Source organism: Mustela erminea, chromosome 18 (genome assembly GCF_009829155.1).
Source record: "Mustela erminea isolate mMusErm1 chromosome 18, mMusErm1.Pri, whole genome shotgun sequence".
Taxonomy (NCBI): Eukaryota; Metazoa; Chordata; class Mammalia; order Carnivora; family Mustelidae; genus Mustela; species Mustela erminea.
In genome coordinates this window covers 56,239,904-56,254,246 of record NC_045631.1, presented here as the reverse complement: position 1 = coordinate 56,254,246, position 14,343 = coordinate 56,239,904, and positions in this window count along the sequence as shown.

Below are 14,343 nucleotides of genomic sequence, written 5' to 3'. Positions count from 1 at the left end.
ACCTCCGCCCCTGGCCTCAGGAAACCACTAATCTACTTTCTATCTTTATAGACTGTCTATTCTGGACATTTCATATAAATGGAATCGTACAATATGGGATTTTTGTGACCAGCTTTTTCACTTAGCACAATGTTTCCAAGGTCATCCATGTCATAACATGTGTATATATCATTCCTTTTACTTATATTTTATTTTATTTAAGTAGGCTCCACATCCAGTATGGAGCCCAACGTAGGGCCTGAACTCACGACCCTGAGATCAAGATCTGAGCTGAGATCAAGAATGAGACACTCGGGGCACCTGGGTGGCTCAGTGGGTTAAGCCGCTGTCTTCGGCTTGGGTCATGATCTCAGGGTCCTGGGATCGAGTCCCGCATCGGGCTCTCTGCTCAGCGGGGAGCCTGCTTCCTCCTCTCTCTCTCTGCCTGCCTCTCTGCCTACTTGTGATCTCTCTCTGTCAAATAAATAAATAAAATCTTAAAAAAAAAAAAATGAGACACTCAACCTACTAAGCCACCCAGGCGTCCCTTCATTCCCTTTAATTGCTAATAATATTTTATTATTTGGAGAGACCACATTTTATTTATCCATTTGTTTATTGATGGACATCTGAGTTGCTTCCACTTTCTTTGGCTATTACGAACAATGCTGCTGTGATGGTTTGTGCATAAGTTTTTGTGCGGGTGTTTTCATTTCTTGTAGTTATTACCTAAGAGTGAAACTACTGGGTCACATGAGATATGGAGACAAGTTTCTTCCTTTCCTTCTTCCTTCCTTCCTTCCTTCCTTTCTTTCTTGCAGTGTTTTTTTTTTTTTATGATTTTATTTATTTATTCGAGAGAGAAAGAGACCTAGAGAGAGAGTTCACAAGCAGGGGGAGGGGAAAGGGGGAGAAGAAAGGGACACCCCCCCGCCCAGCTGAGCCTGGAGTTTGATCCCAAGACCCAGAGATCACAACCTGAGCAGAAATCAAGATTTGGATGCTTAGCCATTGAGCCACCCAGGTGCCCCAGATTTTTTTTTTTTTAATTTAAAATTCAATTTAGTTAACAGAGACAAGTTTCTTAAATGCCTCCCTGTGTAGCCTCCTATAGTGAAGGAGACTATGAACCAAATGATGGGTTTGCTGTTTACATCAGTCTTGAGATTCTTTTTTTTTTTTTTTTTTTTAAAGATTTTATTTATTTATTTGACAGACAGAGATCACAAGTAGGCAGAAAGGCAGGCAGAGAGAGAGAGGGAAGCAGGCTCCCCGCTGAGCAGAGAGCCCGACGTGGGACTCGATCCCAGGACCCTGAGATCATGACCTGAGCCGAAGGCAGCGGCTTAACCCACTGAGCCACCCAGGCATCCCCAGTCTTGAGATTCTTAACACAGTGGACACCTACCTGGCCTTCTGGTTGACCTAAAACCCAAGAGTTGAGGGGATCCGCCTCTGAGAATGACAGAGAATGTCCCCAGAGGAAAAACTTGCCAGTTGTGGATTCCTTATGTCAGATCATTCCCCGACAAGGCTGATGCCACTTCCTTTTTTTTTTTTTTTTTTTAAGATTTTATTTATTTTGACAGACAGAAATCACAGGGAGGCAGAGAGGCAGAGAGAGAGGAAAGGAAGCAGGCTCCCTGCTGAGCAGAGAGCCCGATGCGGGGCTCGATCCCCGGACCCCGGGATCATGACCTGAGCCGAAGGCAGAGGCTTTAACCCACTGAGCCACCCAGGTGCCCCGCCACTTCCTTTTTTAAAGGGAGAAATGAGTCCATCTGTTTTCCTGCACCTTTTCACCCATGGTCCTTTCTGACCAAGGGCAGAAATTTGCAAGGGGACAAGTTAGTGTCTGTAATGTGCTGTCAATCTGGAAGCATAGGATATTTCTATTTTTAAAAATCGGACCTTTGGGGGATCAGGTGTAACAGAAATCTCATCAATACGTTCCCCAGCTCTTCAGCACGTGCTCACACGCCCTTACCAGCCCCTCAGGAGTGAGGAGGCTGCGTCCGCTCAGAGTGGAGGGTCTTTCTCCCTCAGGGAGCTTGCCTCCGCTTCCAGGAGCAGGATGTGCAGACGGGTGGAAGTTCGCTATGGAATCGGGTGGAAGCTCGCTATGGAATCAGCAGGACCAGCAAGCCTCGGAGGAGGAACAGAAAGGTCTGAGGGGCGATGGCTTCGGGACTCGCCTGAGGGCACCCCCTGATACTTCCCCTTCCCATTTCTCTGCTCAGCTCCTGACAGTCCTTCCCAGGTTGGTGATGTCAGATACCTGAGCTGTCACTTGTCTTTCTGCATGGCCATCTTCCCCACCTCAGGGGGCCAGCCTCAGGGGCCTGCTGGTGCAGTAATGGCCCTGTGACCCATGTCAGCTAATAAACACAGGAGCCTCCCTGGGAAAACATTCTGCCGGGGCTCAGAAGACAGCCCTGCGGCTGAGCGGCTGGTCTTGGGTGTAAAGGCCGACCAACACAGGTTGTTGCCTTGGTTTTGTTTTGATTTTATCATGGGTGTGGTTAGTGTGTTGTTCGGTGCCCAACGAACTTCAGTAATCCCTGAACGTCTTTACTGGTCTGAAGTTCAGAGCTGTTTGCACTTCCCATAATAAAGCCTTGAATTAACTCCCTGCCTTTCCTTGGGGTCCTCGCAGGGCTTCTTACTGATGACTTCCCTTCTGCCAAGGACATCTCGATGAGATGGGCTGCTGTCAGTAAGATCATATCTGTATTCCCGAAGGCAGAAAAGTAGGACCACCAGGCTGAGTGGTTTTGCTCGGGATCACATAATAAATAAATTTTTTTTAAGATTATTTATTTATTTATTTGACAGAGATCACAAGTAGGCAGAGAGGCAGGCAGAGAGAGAGGAGGAAGCAGGCTCCCCACGGAGCAGAGAGCCCGATGCGGGGCTCGATCCCAGGACCCTGGGACCATGACCTGAGCCGAAGGCAGAGGCCTTAACCCACTGAGCCACCCAGGTGCCCCACATAATAAATAAATTAATCACACACAGGTTTGCTCAGGCTGTGGGGTCGAAGCTGAAAATAAGCCCTAAGCTTGGCAGTCATCACACCCTTCCCTTAGTGGGAAACCTTAAGCTGAGTTTTCCAGGGAAGGGGGCATGTCAACAGGGAGTGGTTGTCTGTGGCACACACCCTTGGGGATCCCAACCGACTCTAATATGCTCTTCCAGTTTCTAGACTAGAAGGGAAAATCCGAGCCTAACCTGAAGGTCCAGTATGCAGCTTTCTTTTCTTCATCCTTGATAAACGGCCAGGCTGTTCCCGGTTATGCCAGGGGCGAAGAGTTGCAATTTGGCCAAAGCTGTCCATCTGTAGGCAGCAGATTTGAGAACTGAAAAACTGATTAAGATCAAATATACCTGATTAGGGGAAGGAAGGAAGGAAATAAGAAAGGAAAGAAAGAGGTGCCTGGGTGGCTCAGTGGGTTAAGCCTCTGCCTTCGGCTCAGGTCATGATCTCAGGGTCCTGGGATCGAGTTCTACTTCGGGCTCCTGCTCAGCAGAGAGTCTGCTTCCCTCTCTCTCTCTCTGCTGCCTCTCTGCCTACTTGGGATCTCTCTCTGTCAAATAAATAAATAAAATCTTAAAAAAAAAAAAAAGGAAAGGAAAGAAAGAGAGAGAGAACATGAAAAAAAGAAAGGAAGAAAGAAAGAGGGAGGGAGGGAGAGAAAGAAGGAAGGAAGGTAAGAAGTTAGTTCAAACAAAAAACACACCACAGAGTTTATTTTCTAGTCAGCATTGTAATACTAGTTGCTTGATATAGGTCATAATTTTCTAGTTAAGAGTAATGCATAAGTGGCCATCTAGGAAGAAAAATATGTTCCTAAAAGATAAGCATTTGAATTTCCTCTTCCCAATGCATTCTCAATGGGGGTAATATTGCCCCTAAAGGGGAAAAGAGGAAATTGGTTCTTGGAAGATGAAAAAAAAAAAAATCAGACATAACTGTGAGTCTTTAAAGCTCAATTAGGCCCAACAAAATCTTATTTCTTAATCTTTAATTTCTATCATCAAGAAAAATTTGAATTCCATTTACTTTTTCTCTTTTGGGGGAAAATAATTTACTTTGGAAAAGGTTTAAAATGCCAGTCTATGGAAAAGTTTGCTTTCTCCTACAAAGCCTCCATCAGTCATGGCCTACCCTTAGCTCTTATCTTTTCTAGAAGTCTTAACTATTAATTGCAAGTCAGACTCCCAGGGTCATGTCATTGGAATTAGGGCAGTCCGTCTTGCATAATCTGGAGGTCGGCATCCTGTTGGGATTTGTCCTACAGAGATACTGAGCACTGGGGGAAAAACAAGTCTGTCTCGTGGCTCAGGCTGAGTCTATCCCCAGTGCTTCCCAGCCACGTGGTTCTCTCCAGTGGTAGCTTCTACTAGCAAGTGGTTAATTTCAAGAACGTCATAAAAGCAACCTTTGAAAAGGAAGGTGGGAGAAATCTCTTAAGATTTTTCTTCTTTAAGATTTTATTTATTCATTTGAGAGAGAGAGAGAGCAAGAAAGAGGGAGCACGAGCTGGGGCTGGGGGTCGGGCAGAGGGAGGGGGAGAAGGAGGCTCCCCCCGAGCAGGGAGCCCACTGACATGGGGCTCCACCCCAGGGCCCTCCGATCATGACCTGAGGCCAAAACAGACGCTTAACCAACTGAGCCATCCAGGCGCCCCTCTCTAAAGTTTTGTTCCTGTGCCAACACTGAATCACTGTGAGCCTCATTGTTTAAAAGCAAGTATATGTCCCCAAATACTGGACCGTAGAAACTGCAGACCTAGGACCTTGCTGGCTGCTGCGTCCCAGGGGGTTGCTAGTCAAAGGCAGCGCCGCAGATCCCTCGGGTGGTTGCCTGCTGCGGGGTAGGTACGGAGACAGAGCTTGGACTCCAAGATCCCTGCCTGATCCCGTGAGAAAATGTATGTGAAGATGATTCGAACTGCAGAGTGTATCATGTAGATCACAATTCCCCCTTCTAACTGAGTGAATGAATCACACGAAGGAAGCCGGGTTTATTTATGGACGATGACCAGATCCCTGCCTTGATTTTAACCACAAAAAGTTAAAATAATCGGTGGCTGTTTATAAAACCCTTTTTCTATCTTTGGGCGACAAGGCCTTCATGAGAGCCTGCGATGTATTATCAGCTGTCGTCCCGCCTGGCCTTCCGCAGCCTCGTCTCGCATTGCTGGCTGCTTACTTATTTTTCATTGCGATCCTGTCCTTTCTTCTTGTGTCCATAGAAACTGCCAGTAATGCAGGGGCTTGTCCTTCCATGGGGCCTCTAAGATTCCCACAGCTTTGCTCTGAGCCCCAGAGCTTTCCCCCCTTAAGCCAGAAATAGAGCTAGTGTATCTGTTGGCGGTGTCCTCTAACACAAACCAAAAGTGTCCCCTTTTCCATCTGAATGCCTCTTACCACACGTCCCGCTGAGAGGACCCTTGCTCGGAATTTGGCTGTGGGGGATCAGAGGCCTCACACTTTGATAAGCCGGCTAGTCAGTCATTGTGCAGAAGGCTCTGTGCCCCACGTGGAAAGGCACAAGTACTGAAAAGCCCAGCTTTGCTATCAGGCAAAGGATAGGCCTTAAATGTTTTTCCTCATGCTTGTGCCCTTTAAGGGTTTGGCTGACAAGGGAATTTGTGAGAAAGTTCTTAGTTTCTTCGATGCACTCAGCCCTTCAGTGTTCTAACCGCTCCTGAGACAGAAAGTTTGAGGATTGTGTGGGGCAGAATGAGATAAACACTTCCTGGTTCTGGGACCCATCTAAGCCCCGGCTTCCTCATCCCTGAAAGTTGGAAAACCATGGAACCTTCTGGTTGGCTTGCTAAATGAGACCATGAGGCAATGGGCAGGAGATGCTAAGCACGGCACCCAGCACATAGTAAGTGCTCAGTTCAAGGTCCGTGGGGCTCTTGGGACTCTCAGGGAAATGGGGAGCTGAGTGAGAAAGGGAAAAAGCCTGCTTTGGAAGAGAAGGAGTCAAGTTAAATGCCACACAGAATTTTACAAACCTTACGTTAAAAAAAAAAAAAGTGATCACATTTTTTTTTTTTTAAGATTTTATTTATTTGTTTAAAAAAGAGGGAGAGAGCATAAGCAGGGGGAGTGGCAGGCAGAGGGAGAGGGAGAGAAGCAGGCTTCCCACTGAGCAGGGTTGGGGGCTTGATCCCAGGACCCTGAGATCATATCCTGAGCTGAAGGCAGACGCTTATCCCACGGAGCCACCCAGGTGCCCTGATCACTTTTTTTTTTTTTTTTTTTTTTAAGATTATTTATTTATTTATTTGAGAGCGAGAGAGTGAGAGAGAGCATGAGAAGGGAGAAGGTCAGAGGGACGTAAATAATCCAAAGAAAATGAAAGGTTACAGTGAGAAATAGGTCCCCTTACTCCCAGGCCCCCTCCCTCTGGGAAGCTAATATACAAGTTTCCTGAGTATCCACCCAGAAAATTTCATTATTGAAAAAGTTACTCGTGAAGGAAAATTCAGGGCTTTCTTCGTTTTGTTTTTAAGATTTTTTTTTTTTTTTAGGTAGGCTCCATGGTGTGGAGCCCGACGCAGGGCTTGAACTCACCACCCTGAGACAAAGACCTGAGCTGAAACCAAGAGTCAGATGTTTAACCAACTGCGCCATCCAGGGGCCCCCTGAGATTTTTATTTTTATTTCTTTAAGTAATCTCTACACCCAATGTGGGGCTTGAACTAACAACCCCAAGATCAAGAGTCACACGTTCCACCAACTGGCCAGCCGGGCGCCCCATGCGAGGGAGATTTGTTTTGGTGAGCCCTGGGGTGGGCTAGCTTGCTAGACATCAGGCAGAACGGCTTGATAATAAAGACAGTTGTTTGGATGGTCGCGTTGGATCCCAAATTTAGGGACTATTTTCACAGGAAAGCTAGTTCTCTGCAGCCTGGACTAGACCCTTATAATAAGACACGCGGGCTCAGAAAGGCGATATGATTCCGCAGCAGGATTCATAGCTCCCGAGGCCGAGAGCCCTTCCTCCGTGACGGGGGATGCCGGGGCCGGGCAAAGGCACTCTGTGAGATCTGAACTCTGGACTGCAGGTCATTCCCGACATTCCCCATTTGCCAAGCCCACATTGCCGACATTCCCGCGGGGCTTAGGTTCTCTGCTTTCCCCCTGGGCAGACATACTTGAGGTCACATAGCTTCGCCCTCAGCTGCTGGAGGGTCCCCAGGACAGGCCAGAGACGACAGCGAGCAGAGGCCGTGCGAGATGAGCAGAGAGCCCTTACTGCATTCTCTCCCTGGGCTGCTGGAGTCCACTGTCTTATTCCCTAAAACCCACAGATCTTATATTTATCCACGATCGACTTGGTAAATTTAAACCTCCCCGAGTCCTAAGATGCACCTGTTCATGGGATAAACAGGGCCGTCCATTGCCGCGCGGCTAGACCGAGTGTATATATAGAGCGAAGAGAGCTCACTCCCTTGCCATCAATCTTCCGTCGAGCAAATGGGTATTTTTTTTTAATAATTTTTTTTTAAAGATTCCATTTCTTTATCTGACAGACAGAGATCACAAGCAGGCAGAGAGGCAGGCAGAGAGAGAGGAGGAAGCAGGCTCCCTGCCGAGCAGAGAGCCGGACTCGATCCCAGGACCCTGAGATCATGACCTGAGCGGAAGACAGAGGCTTTAACCTACTGAGCCACCCAGGCACCCCTGCAAGTGGGTATTTAATCACCGCAGTTGAAGGGCTCTGTGACCTCAGGAACACGTTCCAGCTCTTAACCCAATGTCAGAAAGTTCCCGCTTGGATCAAACCCGAGTACACGGCGCTGGAATGTGTCCAGTATCTAGTAATCAGGGAAAGTGGTGGTGATCACCTTCTGCATGCTTGAAGACGCTGACGAGCTTTGGTCCCTCTAACGCTAAATGAAAGCCCGTCCAAGGTCTGTCTTCTTCCATGTATATTCAGTTTCTAACCCCTCAGTGGCTCCCGAAGTTCAGGTCTGCTTGGTCTCCTGTTCATGACCCCAGAACCAGGCCAGAGGCTCGCAAAGAGCCTTCCCTGAACAGACCATCCGGAAGGACCCCTGATACGGCATCTCTTCCTCTTACTGTCATTTCTCGCAGGCATCCGACGCGCCTTGGGAGCCAGGCGCCCGCCTGATCCATATTCAGCCTGTGTGTATGCAAGCTCGCTTTTATAAAACGCGAAGAGATATTCTCCACTGGACATTCCTGAGTATCAGAGTGAGTGAATAAAGACGTTCCCTTCTGGCCTCTAGGCAATTCTGGTATTTTTATTGATCTGAGCTCACGATGGTGTTTACAGAAATTTCCTTTTCCTAAAGCCCAAATGCTTGCGTTAACTTGGGACTGGATTCTTTTTTTTTGGGGGGGGGGGGAGACTGGATTCTTGAGCAGAGCCCAAGACTCAGGAGCTCAGGGGTTGATTCCTAGCCCCAGAAAGGCTGCCAGCAAGATTTAGAAGTGAGTCACTTTATTTCTTTGGCGCTCAGAGCAGGAGAATAGAGACGGCATCAGTAAACTTCTCTGCGTTTTATGACAGGGTAAAGTCTCATAGAACAGTCAGCCCCACACAGAAGGAGGAGGAGGACCAGGACAAGGAGGGGGTAGGGGGAGAAACTGGAAAAGCAAAAAGCATTAGAATTAATTAACAGGCAATCCTATCTTATTTTTCAGATAAAGTGAGCCTAACGAAAGCAAGAAAATGTACATTATTTTATTTTAAAGATTTTGTTTATTTATTTGACAGGGAGAGACACAGTGAGAGAGGGAACACAAGCAGGGGGAGTGGGAGAGGGAGAAGCAGTCTTCCCGCTGAGCAGAGAGCCCCATGCGGGGCTCGATCCCAGAAACCTGAGATCATGACCTGAGCAGAAGGCAGACGCTTAAGGACTGAGCCACCCAGGCGCCCCGAAACTGTATGTTACTAACGAGTCTTCACAACACACTGCCGTTATTATGACTGGAGGCTCTGAAGCTTAGTTGGATGAGATAAATTGTGCCAAGTGCCTAGCACAGGGTCCTAAAACGTAGCTGGCGCTCAGTTCAACTTGGTTCTCTTCCTCATTATGTTGTTCATAACAAGCAGCGTTCAAGGAGCAATGGACCCGACATGACTCCGGTTGCCAATTAAAACCCTGAGCTGTACTGTCATATAAAACACAGCCAGTAAAGGGCATCTGTGGTCAGACTGCACAGGGAAAGTTAGTTGTTCTCAGTGACTGTCTGGTTTAGGTTGTCTGGCCACGTTGGGAGAGGTTTTGGGGGTGACAATGGATCCCCACAACCAGTCTTGTTTCTCCCGGTCCTGACTGACAATTAACGTAATGTCATGGCCCAGATGCCATAATAACAGTAATAATAATAACACTGGACATTTCTTAAGAGCTTACTGAGGGCCAGGTTCTGACTTAAACACACTACATGCGTTATTACATTTAGGCTCCTAAGACAAAATGTTCAGACGCTGACGATCCTTGCCAGAGGCAGGACACCACAAACCTTGCCGCTGAACCATCTAAATCTGAAAAACTTTGAGAAGAGAGAATAAATTCCATAGCGTTCTGCCCTTAGGCTGTAAAACTAGAAGAGTCTAGCGGAGATGGAAGACGTATTTCACACGAGAAGGCAGGAAAAGTGCAGCTTTGGGGTTTATGAAATAAATGGAAAAAATATTACTTCTGGTCTTCCGTAACCACAAGGGATTGAAACCTGTGGTTAAAGGTTTGGGGGTTCGGGGCCCCCTGGGTGTCTCAGTTGGTTAAGCATCTGCCTTTGGCTTGGGTTGTGATCCGTCCTGGGATGGAGCCCCACATCGATGGGGAGTCTGCTTCTCCCTCTCCTTCTGCAGCTCCCCCTACTTGTTCTCTTTTTCTCTCTCTCTCTCTCTGTCAAATAATACATAAAATCTTTTTTTAAAAATTTGGGGGGTTATTAAGAGTGAGAGGGGAGTCTTGCTCATTCCTGATCTGTTTTGTTGCCAGGGAAATACGGGCTTCCATTGCCGGTGCAACTGGATATTTCCTCCAGGCTCCATCGCTGGGACCTGGCAAGCCACATTTCCTGGCACTCAACAGCAGCCAGTCCCGGCAGCAGCGAGGTCAGACCCATTTTTGGAGCCAAACACCCAGCATTCCTTTACAATTAGTGCTACAACCTCAAGGGAGGCTCTTGCCTGTCTAGAGGGACCTCTAGTGGCCGCCAAGGGGAGTTGCCCAATATTCTAGCCTATGTAAGACATCTCCCTAGACACGTCCGACTCCTTGTCACAAAAGAAGCCTCCCGCTTCTTTTGCTAATTGCCCTGTGGTCGATGATGACAGGTAGGGTTGACAGCATGAGTAAGTCGAAGTTATTGCCCTTGCTAATTAAAGCTGTGAAGTACACTTTCTGTAAAACATGAAGCCACCAGGTTTTCAGATGTGCCCAACCTCCCGGCCTTGGCAGCAAGGGTCTTGAACTGGAACAAGACACTTGTCTATCAAGGGGTGTAACCTGCCCAGCTCCAGGGTGACGGCGGGATACTTCCTTCTAGAGGCTTTGTGGCAGAAACTGTATGCTGGAGCTCACTTAGAAAAGGAATAGACTGTCGTGCTCGAGGTCATAATGTCACATTGCACTAATACAACTATTTTTTTTGTAAAAAAGAAAAAAAAAGCTTTAAAGGAGAAAAGGGGTGATTATCTAAGAATCATTTTGAGATCATTGGAAAATTGAGAATATAGGTGTATCCACTCAAGAGGTAAGAGCTAAAGGATACAGCCTGATGAGTTTTTAGTAAGTATGAAAATGGGTCCAGAGGGGGTTAGAGGAAGAAAGGGAACGTTGAGACGTGAATGTTAAAAGGTTTATGATTCAGAAATATTTTGCAGGGGTGCTTGGGTGGCTCAGTTGGTTGGGAGTCTGCCTTTGGCTAAGGTCGTGACCCCAGGATTCTGGGATGGAGTCCCTTGCTGGGCTCCCTGCTCAGCGGGGAGTCTGCTTCTCCCTCACCCTCTGCCTCTGCCCCTGCTCCGTGTGCCCGCTCTATCTCTCTCAAATAAATACAAAATCTTAAAAAAAAAAACAAATATTTTGGAGCACCTTTACAATGCATTACCTACTTGTGCTTCATTTTCATGTCAGCTCTGTTTTGAGTTGTATCATCACCCTCATTTTTCCACACAAGAAGATTAAGTCACAAACAAGTCATATCCCCTGCCGGAGACTGCACAGTCCCTGAGCAGAAAGGCTAACACTAGAACCACTTCTTTCTTTTTTTAGATTTTATTTACTTATTTGGGGGAGGGGTGGAGGGAGCAAGCCCAAGGAGTGGGAGGGACAGAGAGAGAGAGAGAAGCAGGCTCCCCTCTGAGCAGGGAACCCGATACGGGGCTCGATCTCAGGACCCTGAGATCATGACCCAAGTCGAAAGCAGACACCCAACCGACTGAGCCACCCAGGCATCCCTAGAACCACTTCTTCTGAAATCCTGCTTTGGCTTTGCTGTGTCTCCTGGGTTGGTCCTTCTGTCCTTGAGCTGCAAGCCGGGGGGGAGTCATCTATTTTTTTTTTTTTTTTCGGGGAGTCATCTATTACTTCTTGCTGTCACTCACCTCTCCCTTCTGATGTAGCAACGTGCAACCACACGCCCCCACGCTCCCTCACTGCAAGCTATGGTTTCTCCCGGCAGTGAAGATCTCCAGCCTGCCCATCCCACAGCCCCTCTGGACATCTCTGACTCACCAACCCAGTCCAGACTCACTTAAATGGTTGCAACAAGCTTCTGAAATTGTGGTTAAAAATTTATTTGTTTACCTATTTGTCCTCCCCCATACCCCCCGACCCCGGCCCCCAGGATTGTAGGTTGCCCCAGAGCAGGAACCTCGTTCTTTTAAATTCATCAGTGCCTAGCTCATAATACACCTTCCACACGTGTTTGTGGAACAAATGAGGGAAAAACATGCTAATTCAGCAAGTCCACAGTCTAGTACAATCATGTCTGGGCCCCAACTCTGGGGATTCTACTTTATCTGGGACAGCGCCAGGAAACATTATGGTTTTTAATATTCAATGTATTTTAAATATTTCATTTATTTATTTATTTGACACAGAGAGGGAACACAAGCAGCGGGGGTGGGAGAGGGAGCAACAGGCTTCCCGCTGAGCAGGGAGCCTGAGACACAGGGCTCGATCCCAGGACCCTGGGATCATGACCTGAACCAAAGGCAGACGCTTAACCACTGAGCCACCCAGGCGTCCCTAATATTCAGTGTATTTTTTAAAATTTCTTATTGTGGTAGCACATACCTAATTCTTACCATTTTAACCATCAAAAGTGCAGAGCTCAGTGACATTAAGCACATCCACCCAGTTGTGCAACCATCACTACCTCCCATTCGCAGAGCTTTTTCATCCTTCCAAACAGAACCTGTGTCCCCATCACACACTGACCCTCCCTTCGCCTTTCTCTTCTGCCTCACTTAGATTCCATGCTCCATAGAAACACCTGTCCTACGAGCTCGCTCTACACCCGGGCCTTCTCCCTTGGGGGTATCCGCCCCGCAAAATCCCAGCCTGGCTAAACCAGGCCCTTTGCCCGCACTGGGTCTGCAACCAGGCAGCAGGATTTAAGTGGTTAAAAATAGGCAGCCAGGCTGAGTGTCCTCTTTTGAAATTTACAATCACAAAACCTAGGGGGGATCTGGGTGGCTCTGTTGGTTAAGCTTCTTCCTTTGGCTCAGGTCATGGTCTTGGGGTCCCGGGATCAAACCCCACATCAGGCTCCTTGCTTGGCCAGGGGTCTGCTTCTCCCTCTGCCTCTCCCCATCATCCGTGCTCTCTCTCACTCTCTCTCTCAAATAAATAAACAAAATCTTAAGAAACAAAACCAAACCCAGCGGGACCACAGCGGCACCTGCAATGTGTGTTTCCTGAATTGATTTCATCCTCCATAGTCCAAAAGTTCAGTTTCATGCCTTCTGACCAAAATAAATTTCCTTCTGTCTTCTCCCCTCCCTCAAGTCAGGTGCTGACCCCACTAGAAGCTGCCTGTGCAAAGAGGTTGTACTGTTCTTACCTGTGCTGCTCGCTGTCTGAAAATGCATGAGTTGCAGAGACATTGCTCCCTAATTTCCTCTCCTCTCCTGCATCCCAGAGTTTCCCTCTCTCCTTGATAATCCCCTTGAGCATACAAAGCATGTCCTAACAGGTCCCATATTTAAAATCCCCTCCTTGGGAGGGCCTGAATGGTTCAGTCGATTAAGCATCTGCCTTCTGCGCGGGTCAAGATCTCCAGGTCCCCAGGGAGAAAAAAAAAAAAAAAAAATCCCTGCTCAGCAGGGAGTCTTCTTGTCCCTCTTCCATGCCCCCCCCCAGCTTGTGCTCTCTCTCTCTCAAATAAATAAATAAAATATTTTTAAAAAATAAATAAATAAAATAAAATCTCTTCCTTGGCCCCTTAAATCCTATTTTTTTGGTTGGCCTTATAGAAAAGCTTTTTCTTTCTTTCTTTCTTTCTTTTTTTTTTTTTTTCAGATGTCATTTTTTAAGTAATCTCTACAACCAACATTGGGCTCGAACCCACAACCCTGAGGTCAAGAACCGCACACTCCACCAACTGAGCCAGCCAGAGTCCCGTATAGCAAAATTCTTCTCTGACAGGTGCCCTTCCTGCTGCCTTACTTCCTTACTTACATTGTCTCTCTTCCCGCCCTTCTTTTTTTTTTTTTTTAAAGATTTTTATTTATTTATTTGACAGAGATTACAAGTAGGCAGAGAGGCAGGCAGAGAGAGGAGGAAGCAGGCTCTCTGCTGAGCAGAGAGCCCGATGTGGGGCTCGATTCCAGGACCCCGGGATCACGACCCGATCCGAAGGCAGAGGCTTTAACTCACTGAGCCACCCAGGCGCCCCTCTTCCCGCCCTTCTGTATCCCCTCCAATAAGGCTCTTACCTGACCCTCCCGCCAGGACTCTTCTTATCCATTTCACCAAAAGTCTCCAAATTCAAAGGTTGCCTCTGTCTTCATCTTACTGGTCTCCTTTGGTAACATTGGACATGGCTGACTACACCCTCCTTATGGAAACACTTAATTTCCCCCATCGATAAAAGAGGCATAATCATAACACCTCCTGTGTGTAGTTTTTGTGGGGACTACATGAGATAAAGTGCATAAAACCCTTAGATTTTCCCTGGTGCTCAATACCTCCAGCTTGTCTTGAATATTTTCATCTTTCATGAGATAATGGATTCATGTAATATTTGCCTAGCGAAAACTCTTTCTGTAAAAAGAAATAAAAATAAAAAGCAAAAAGACATCAGAGGCTCAAATAAATTTAAAAAATGAAAAATGTTAAAGGAGAAGAAAAGGGA